At 51.6% G+C, this 8,710-nt stretch overlaps 2 pseudogenes; one reads left to right on the top strand and one right to left on the bottom strand.

The window, feature by feature from the left end:
- Nucleotides 1–3,188: 3,188 nt before the first annotated feature.
- Nucleotides 3,189–4,249, bottom strand: LOC141977389 (putative G-protein coupled receptor 33; annotated as a pseudogene).
- A 1,081-nt stretch (nucleotides 4,250–5,330) lies between these two features.
- Nucleotides 5,331–7,689, top strand: LOC141977555 (putative G-protein coupled receptor 33; annotated as a pseudogene).
- Nucleotides 7,690–8,710: the final 1,021 nt, after the last annotated feature.

Raw genomic sequence — 8,710 nt, 5'->3', positions numbered from 1 at the left:
GTCTCTGAGCAAGGCCCGGGGTGGAGTGAGCAGGGCAGGTTCAGAGGGTCGTGATCTGGGGCCCTCAGTTTAAGCCACATGAAAAGGAGCCGTTCTTAATTTTTTCACACCGCTCTGAAAACCAGTTGCAGACTCGCATTGACTTGGAAAGTGGCACCAAGCCGCAGGGGCTCTGCTGGAGACTGCTGGAGCAAAGGGCGGCCGTTCGATTGCGGATGTCACGAGATGCAGCCCCCTGATGATGAGCTGCTGTTAATACTCACACATTTCACTGATTTCCCCATGTGGGGGGCAACTGCCTTGAAAAACGGCACTCAGCAGTGGAGGCAGGGTGGGGTTTGTGATGCAAATTTGGGTCATTTGGTCCAGGGGTTCCCACGATACACGCCCCCCCCCATCCCTGTATGCGCTGATTGAACATTTTCAGATGATAGCAAAGAGGCCGAACTTTGGGAAACATCGAGCCTGGACGGCCCCTGAGCTCAGCTACGCAACGGGACCGAGGGCCGGTGCAGCCGGATAGCAAAAGTGAGTCTGCTCCTCAAGCTGGTCACACCTGTGTTTAATAGCAGTTCACACCTCTGCGAGCTACGTCTTCCACTGGAAATTGAGGGTGAGTAACACCCACGTTAAGCTGACACGTGGGGGCTTAGAGACACAGCCACTGCTGTTTTGATCTAAACATGGAGATGTTTGAGTTCTTGTCCATATTATCAGCTTTGACCTGGTGTCTTCAGCCACAATGGGGCTGAATTGGGACCACAGATGGCATGTAAGTCCTGTGCCAATAACCGATTCTTCGGGTCTCTGGTTGCTCTGAATAATCGGTGGTAATGGGGGTTGGAGTCCTGGACTGATTTGGAACCCAGGAGTTTCGAGAACTAGCCACATTCCTTGAATTCACAGTATCCTGAAACATATAAGTGCTTGGATCCCTTGAAGTACTAGACCATGTCAGGTCTGATTGGGTTTCAAGCCATTGTCACACCAGGAACTCAAGAGGTTCAAGACCTAGCCAAATATCTAGAACCAATGCGTAAGGCTACGATGTTGTCATGGATATTTTTAGTAAAAGTCACGGACAGACCATGGGAAATAAAGTATCGTGGAAGCTGTGAGCTGTCCCTGACTTTTACTAAAAACATCCCTAACGAAATGGGGAGGGAGGAGGGTCCACCACCCTGCCCCCACCCCTCGCAGTGGCTGGAAGCTGCAGGAGCCCCATTGCCCAGTAGCTGGGAGGGATCCCCCAGCCACCCTGCGGGGCTGGAGCTGTGGGGGTCCCCCCGCCCACAGCCCCTGAGCAGTCCGGGGTCCCTCTGCCACCGGGGGTGGCAGCTGGGAGCTGCGAGGGGCCCTGGTTGCTCGCAGCAGCTGAGACACTTCAGGGGGGACCTTTGGCAGCGGTGGCGGCTCGGCAGCTCAGGGGTCACCGCCGGCCGCGGCAGGTCAGCTGCAAAGCCCCCAGTGTCACGGACGTCACTGAGTTACGGTTTCCATAACCTCCGTGACATAATCTTAGCATTACTCATGTGGTACTAGTGTGTGTGTGTGTGTGTGTGTGTATTACACACACACACACACACACACACACACACATTTAAAAACCCATTCGTACACCATGAGGTCTAGACATTTGAGTGGGTCTTGAATTTCTTGGGTTCTAGGTCTGCCAAAGTTTTTTTAAAACCCAACCTGGTCCTATGTGGTCTAGGGCAGTGGTCTCCAAAGTGGGGTGCCTGCACCCCAGGGGGTGCACAAGACGATCCCTGGGGGTGAGTGGTGGGAGGAGCTCTTCTACGTAGCAGCTCTTCCACCTTTTTTCTTCGGCAGCATGCCTGCTGCAGTTTTTTTTCCTGGGGGCGGGTGATCAAAAAAGTTTGGAGACCACTGGTCTAGGACATCATATATGAGGTTGAAAACTAGAATGTCCTAGACCCGATAGGATCTGTTTGGATTTTTATACTTTGGCAGATCTAGAACACCAGGGGTTCAAGAACCAGCCAAATATCTAAAATACATAGGATTTTATTGGCTTTTGAAACATACAGTGGCTTGGAAAACATGATGCTCTAAATCTAGCCCACATCAGATCAGTTCAAATTCAAAACATGGACAGACCTGAGACGCAAGATGTTAAGAACAGGCCAGGATGCCTAGAATCCATGAGAGCCGACTGAATTTTGAATCAGCGAGAGGTGTTATCTGTCACAGTTGGCACGTGGTGTTTATAAATTATGTCAGAGCCACCCCACAAAATGTACAGAATCTATGTAATTCAAGGAATGCCCGGGAATAATTATTTATTATTATTCTTTATTTCGGTAGTTCTGGTAGGCCAAATCCTGAGCCAGAATCCCACTGTGCTAGGCACTGTACAAACAGAGTGAAAAGACAGTCGCTGTCCCACAGAGCCCACAATCTAAGGAGATGCACGGGTAGAGACCTGGGGTGGGACACAGCAGACATGAGTTTGTTCCCGGTTGTGCCACTAGAAAGACCGAAGTTTCTACTCGGTGACTTTGGCCAAGTCACTTCCCCACTATGTGTCTCAATTTCCCCATTTGTAAAAACTGAAAGACTGCTACTGACCTCCTTGGAAAAGTTCTTTGAGATCTACTGATGACAAGCATTAGAGAAAAACGAGATATTGCGACTGTAATACACAGACTCATCTATAATATAAAAATTTTATATAAAATATAATATAAAATATAAAATCATTTATATTTTAAACCATTTGGAAATCTAGACCCATGATGAAACATTAAGGAAACAATTTGGAACCTGTTGGATTCTATGTGGTTTGAAAACACTGTAGAATCCAGTGATGTCCTAGATCCAATTGGGAATCTAGAACCCATAGACTTTGAGTTTGAACACACTGAGCGGCTTACAAGAAATGAGATTCCAGAGCCAGCTAGTGACGTTGAATCCAAGAGAGTCAATTAGGTGAGAACACATTGAATGATGTCAAAGAAAGAAGATTCTGGAGCTGGCTACTGATCTGGTGCCATTGATGACCCATTGAGTTTGAAAAAACTGAGTGACCTAGAACTCGTGGAATTCTGGAGAGAGAGCAGGAAATCTAGAATCCAGAACCTGGAACCCATTGGGATTTAGAACCAGTAGGAATCAAGGAACAAAGGGGATGCAAACTTTTCAACTCTCTCTCAGTCTGAGCATCTTCAGGCCATAACCTGTTTTGTGTTCTTGACCTCTGACCCCTGTCTTCCACTAGACTCAGAGACACTGCTGCCGAGATCGTCGACAAAAGCCGCTTTGACGAGAGTGAGAAGAGACGTCCTGAAGACCGGCCAGAACTTCTCCCCCACAAAGAGGTAGAGGACGGGGTTGAAACCAGCATTGAAGCAGGACATGAAGATGTGAGTGACAAAGAGGGCACCTGATGCTGACTCTGGCACCTTCTTCTTGTAGAGCTTCATGCCACAGTGGAGGTGGTAGGGCAGCCAGCCGAGGAAGAAGGAAACCACCGCGGTCACCATGACTTTGAAGGGCTTCCCAGTCCATGCCAGCTTCTTCTCCTTCATCTTCAGCCCCACACAGATATAGCATCCCGTGATGGTGCAGAAGGGCAGCAGGAAGCCCAGCAGGAACCGGACTATGAAGACAGCCTGGTGGACCCATCTGCCCAGGTCCTGCATCTCGGCTCCATTCCAGTTTCCAGAGAGGGCATAGTTATTGGTGCAGGTGGTTCTGCCCCCGTCCACCACCCGGGTCTCCCGGAAAGCCAGGTAGGGAGCGCTGACACAGAAGGAGGCCAGCCACATGCCCACAACCAGCTTCCCAGCCCGGGGCATGGTGCAGTGATTCCGGCACCAGATGGGATGGTGAGTGAGGGTGTAGCAGTCCAGGCTGATGAGTGTGAGAAGGAAGACAGAGGAGAACATGACCACAGAGATGCAAGTATTGAGGATCTTGCACATGGCTATGCCGAAGACCCAGTGGAAACCCATGAGGAGGGAGACAATGAAGAAGGGGATCAGCAGGGTGAGAAGGAGGTGAGAGGAGACCAGGGAGAGGAACCAGAGCGTGGTCACCGTCCTCCTCATCTTCAGTCCCAGCACCCACAGGTACAGCCCGTTCCCCACCACACCCACCAGGAAGGTGGCGAAGAGCAACACTGCAGAGGCCAGGTGAGTGGCACTCACAGCTGCTGGGGTCTGGCTGGAATTTGCCCAGCGGTTGGTGGGAGAGTCATGTTGCCTAGGTCCATGGTGCCCCGGGGAGAGAGAGAAGAGGGGTTGGAAGGGATGACAGAATAGGGGAAAGGAGAAAATGGAAGAGCAGGAATGATGAAATAACAGAGGGGGTTAGGAACACACTATTGGACAGGAGGGATAGCAGATGTGCGAGGAGTGCGGAATGAGGACAGTCTGATAGGTCAAATACTCAGCTATGCTGAGAATGCCATGTCGCTGTGATGGGCTGGTTCAGAAGGGTGGGGAATGGGACACGGGGCATTTTCCCCCTAGCAGACGCCAGCTCCAGTACGTCTCCAGGGCAGGGACTGGCTGGCTCAGGGAGGCAGGGATCGGTGCTGTTGACTTCTAGCACGCGGGAGCTGGTGATGGTGGAAGTCACTGCTACAAGCTAGAAATAGCCGCCGCACCCCCAATCTGTTTTATGTGCTCATCTGCCTGTCACAGGAATTCGTGCTATACCCTGACTTGTGAGAGTGGACAGGGTCCTTCTCATCCTCATTATAACACAGGAAGCCTCAATCCACTGACCTACTTCTCTGCCCCCCGGCCTTGCTGCCAGCCCTGCACAATGTATTCTATCCTAAATGACTCTCTTGGATTCTGCATCACTGGCTGGCTCTGGAATCTCATTTCTTGTAAGCCTCTCAATGTGTTCAAACTCAAAGTCTATGGGTTCTAGATTCCCGACTGGATCTAGGACCTCTGGGTTCTTATCTCTGCCTGGGACTGTGCCCCCCATGGCCTTGTTAGATGGGAGCGCTTTCTGCTCTGCAGAATGGCCTAATGGTTAGAGAAGAGGGGTGGGAGCTGGGACTCCTGAGTTCTATTCTCGGCTCTGGGAATGGGGTGCAGGGATGGGGGTCAGAACTCCTGGGCTCTGGGAGGGACGTGGGGTCCTGTGTGTTAGAGCTTCACAATGGGGAAACACCTCATCTGATTCAATATGAAAAAGAGAGAAAAATTCACCCATGTCACAGATCTCACCTCTTACTTCTCTCTACTGAGAGCTCCGGGTTAACCCCTGTGCTACCCAGTGGCAGGGAGTTTCACAGTCTAACCCTGCTAATACCCAGTGGCAGGGAGTCCCATTGGTTTGCCTTGACAATGGCAAATTTCTGTGACTTCCAGCTGGCCTTAGAAAGGAAATTACCCTTCGGACCCAACGAATGGCCTCTGCCTATCGTCTCGACTCACCTGCGCAGCGCAGGACCCAGCGCAGAGAGAAACTTGGATGGTGTGGGTTTGCCCAGCAAAGCGGCCCTGAGTCTGTCCCCAGCACGCCAGAGCCCTCCCCTGTGTGCTGAGTTCACTCCCCTTAACTCTGTGTCTCCTACATGCTCCACCCCCACCTACTCCCTGAGATCCACAAGCTGCAAACCATGAACGGAAATGATCATCAGACACTGTCTTAGCAGAGAAAACACCTAAGCAACAGCCACTGCTTTAAAACTGGCTCCCACTTCCTCCCAGAGCCCGGCATAGAACGCAGGAGTCCTGGCTCCCAGCCCCCCTGCTGTAATGAACTAAATGCTTGACCAGAAGCTCTTCTATTGAGGCGTGTCCCTGTGAAGAGGAAGGGCCTGTATTTTGCACAAGTCCTTTTCTGATACGGGCTGCACCACGATCCAGAGATAACCCAGCCGCTTTAGCTCAGAACAAACGGTGAGTCACAAATGATGCAACTCCCAGCCGAGGAGTGGGGGGGTCTAGTGGTTTGGAGTGGGGGCAGGGGGCACTGGGAGATAGGACTCCTGGGTTCTGTCCTCGGTTCTTGGACGGGGGGCGGTCTAGTGGTTAGAGCAGGTCAATATTCATGAGGGGTCCTGTGTTATCTGCATGTTGTGGGTACGTCCCTGGGTGAGACAACTCCTGTGAAATGATGCCCCTTCCTGTTCTAGATTAAATCTCAGTCACACCCAGCCCCCCCAGGGGTGTTCGATACACAGGCCACATCCTCGGAGCTGGGACCCTGAGACCCCCCCAACGGGAACCCAACGCTACTGGGAAAGCATCCCCCAAAAGCATGATACACAAGACCAAGATTGAATTCTGAGGGGAGTGGGATCTAGTAGTTAGAGCGGGAGACTGGGAGCCAGGACTCCTGGGTTCTATCCCCAGTTCTGGGTGAAGAGTGGGATCTAGTGAGCTGGAACGGGGAGAGTGGGGTGGGAGCCAGGACTCTGGGGTTCTATCCATGGCTCCGGGAGAGGATAGGGTCCAGTGTGAAAGATCAGGGAACACTTCTGTCTCTCTCTCCCTCTTCTCCAATCCCCTTTGTGTTCTTTCCACACCTCCTTAGGGTCTCACAGCCCCTCTGCCTTCCCAGCCTTGTACAGCACCTCCGCCTTTCCATCCGGCTCGGCCCGCCCCATCATGGCCCCTCCACATTCCCACCCAGCCCGGTCCCTCACGGCCCCTCCGCCTTCCCAGGCAGCCCAGCCCCTCACTACTCCTCCACCTTCCCAGGTAGCCCAGCAGCCAATGGGAGCAACCCCCAGCTGGTCAGGAAGGGAAGTCAAGTTGCAACTCCGTGTGGCACCCCCTGGTCCGGGTGGCAGGCTGTGGGCTCTGCCTGTGAGTTCCGGAGCTGAGGTTGAGGATGATGGTGACCTCCCTCTTCTCCTTCCATCTGGTGCTCACCTACCTGCTCACGTCCTGCTTTATAACTCTGTTCGCGTCTACCTCTGCCTGGGTTTCCACTGGGTCTTCGGCATGGCCAAGTATGAACTCAATGCCTGCCTCTCCCTGGGCATGTTCTCTGCATCTTCCTCCTCACCCTCACCAGCCTGGACCACTGCACACTCCCCTGCCGCCATGTTGGGTCCCGGCATCACCCCACCGTGGCCCAGGTCAGGAAGCTGTTCGCAGCTGGTCTCCTTCACCCTCAGTGCTCCCTAACTGGGTTTCCGGGAGCTCCTGGAGATGGAGGGATCAGGGTTGTCTGCATGAATAGTTACACCTTCTCTGGAGAGGGGGACAGAGCCGAGACCAGGCCTGGAGGACACGTCTCCATCTTGTTCTGTTCAGGGTGCAGTTCCTGATAGGCTTCCTGCTGCCCCTCTGCACAAACGTGGGATGCCATGGCTGGACGGGGCTGTAGATGAAGAAGAGGGGGCTGGCGCGGAGCAGGAAGCCTTTCAAAGTCATGGTAACTGCCGTGGTGTCATCCTTCGTCTGCTGGCTGCCCTACCACCTCTGCCACGGCCTGCTGCTCTACGAGAATGCATTGCTGGTGTCATTCACGAGCACCTTCCTGCTTATTTACACCCTCCTGACGTGTTTCAACACTTGCTGTATCCCCGTCCTCTACATCTTTGTGGGGGAGATGTTCTGGTAGGTGCTCAGGATGTCCCTCATGACTCTGGTCAAGGCAGCTTTCATTGATGATCTCGGCAGCGAAGCACCTGAGCCCAGTGGGAAACAAGGGACAGAAGTTGAGGGACCAGAACTGGAGATGGACTGAAAGTGCCTGGAGTAAGAGAACATTGGAAACTTGTCATCCCACCTGTTCCTTCATCCCTGATTGAACTAAAACGTGATGGGTTCCCGGTATTTCAATATTTTTAAACCGAGCAATGTCCTTGGGATTCCAGGTTCCTTGTCATCTGCAGAATCCCATGTGTTCTAGGTCTCTCAATCTTTTCAACATCAATAGGTCTTTAAAGAATCTAGATTATTATCCACCTCTTGAACCTCATTTGTTCTTGGTCTTTCTATGTTGTGAAACTCAGTGTGTGTTCAGGGGTTCCAGATCACTAGCTGGTTCCAGAATCTCATTTCTTTTAGGTCTCTCATTGTGTTCAAACCTAACTGATTCTCATGGGATCTGCATCAGTGGCTGGCTCTGGAATCTTTGTTTTATGTCTGTCATTGTGTTCACACTCAATAGGGTCTGTGAGTTCCAGATTCGTGACTGGTTCTAGGACCCAAGTGGATTTTAGAGTGTTTTCAAACCATATAGAAGCCAAGAGGTTCCAGATTCTTTGCTGGATCTAAAAATCTCATAGGGGTTCTAGATTTCCTAATGGTTTAAAATCTATTTGGCGTAGTGTATTATAGGACAATCTGTGTATTATAATAGCATTATCTAGCTCTTCTCTAGTGCCTGTCCTCAGTAGTTCTCAAAGTATTTTACTAAGGAGGTCAGTAGCAGTCTCCTGGTTATTATAAATGGGGAAACATGAGGAACAGAGTGTGGAAGTGACTGGGCCAAAGTCACCCAGATGGCCAGTGGCAGAGCCAGGAATAGTACCAAGGCCTCCTGAGGCCTAGACAGTGAGCTCTCTTTGGAAGGGACTCCCTTTTTGCTCTGTGTTTGTACAGAACCTTGCACAGCAGGGCCCGGGGCCAGGACTGGGGCTTCCAGAGCTACCTGAAATAAAATATAGTAAGTAATAATCATTGTTAGAGAGCTTATTCCTTAACTCTCCAACTTCCCTGGTCCTTCTCTCATGAACAGAGAGGAACAATACCCGAAGTCCGAA

Source organism: Natator depressus, chromosome 24 (assembly GCF_965152275.1).
Source record: "Natator depressus isolate rNatDep1 chromosome 24, rNatDep2.hap1, whole genome shotgun sequence".
Classification (NCBI taxonomy): domain Eukaryota; kingdom Metazoa; phylum Chordata; order Testudines; family Cheloniidae; genus Natator; species Natator depressus.
Note: the sequence above shows the minus strand (reverse complement) of the source record. Positions and strands in the feature narration are given on the sequence as shown.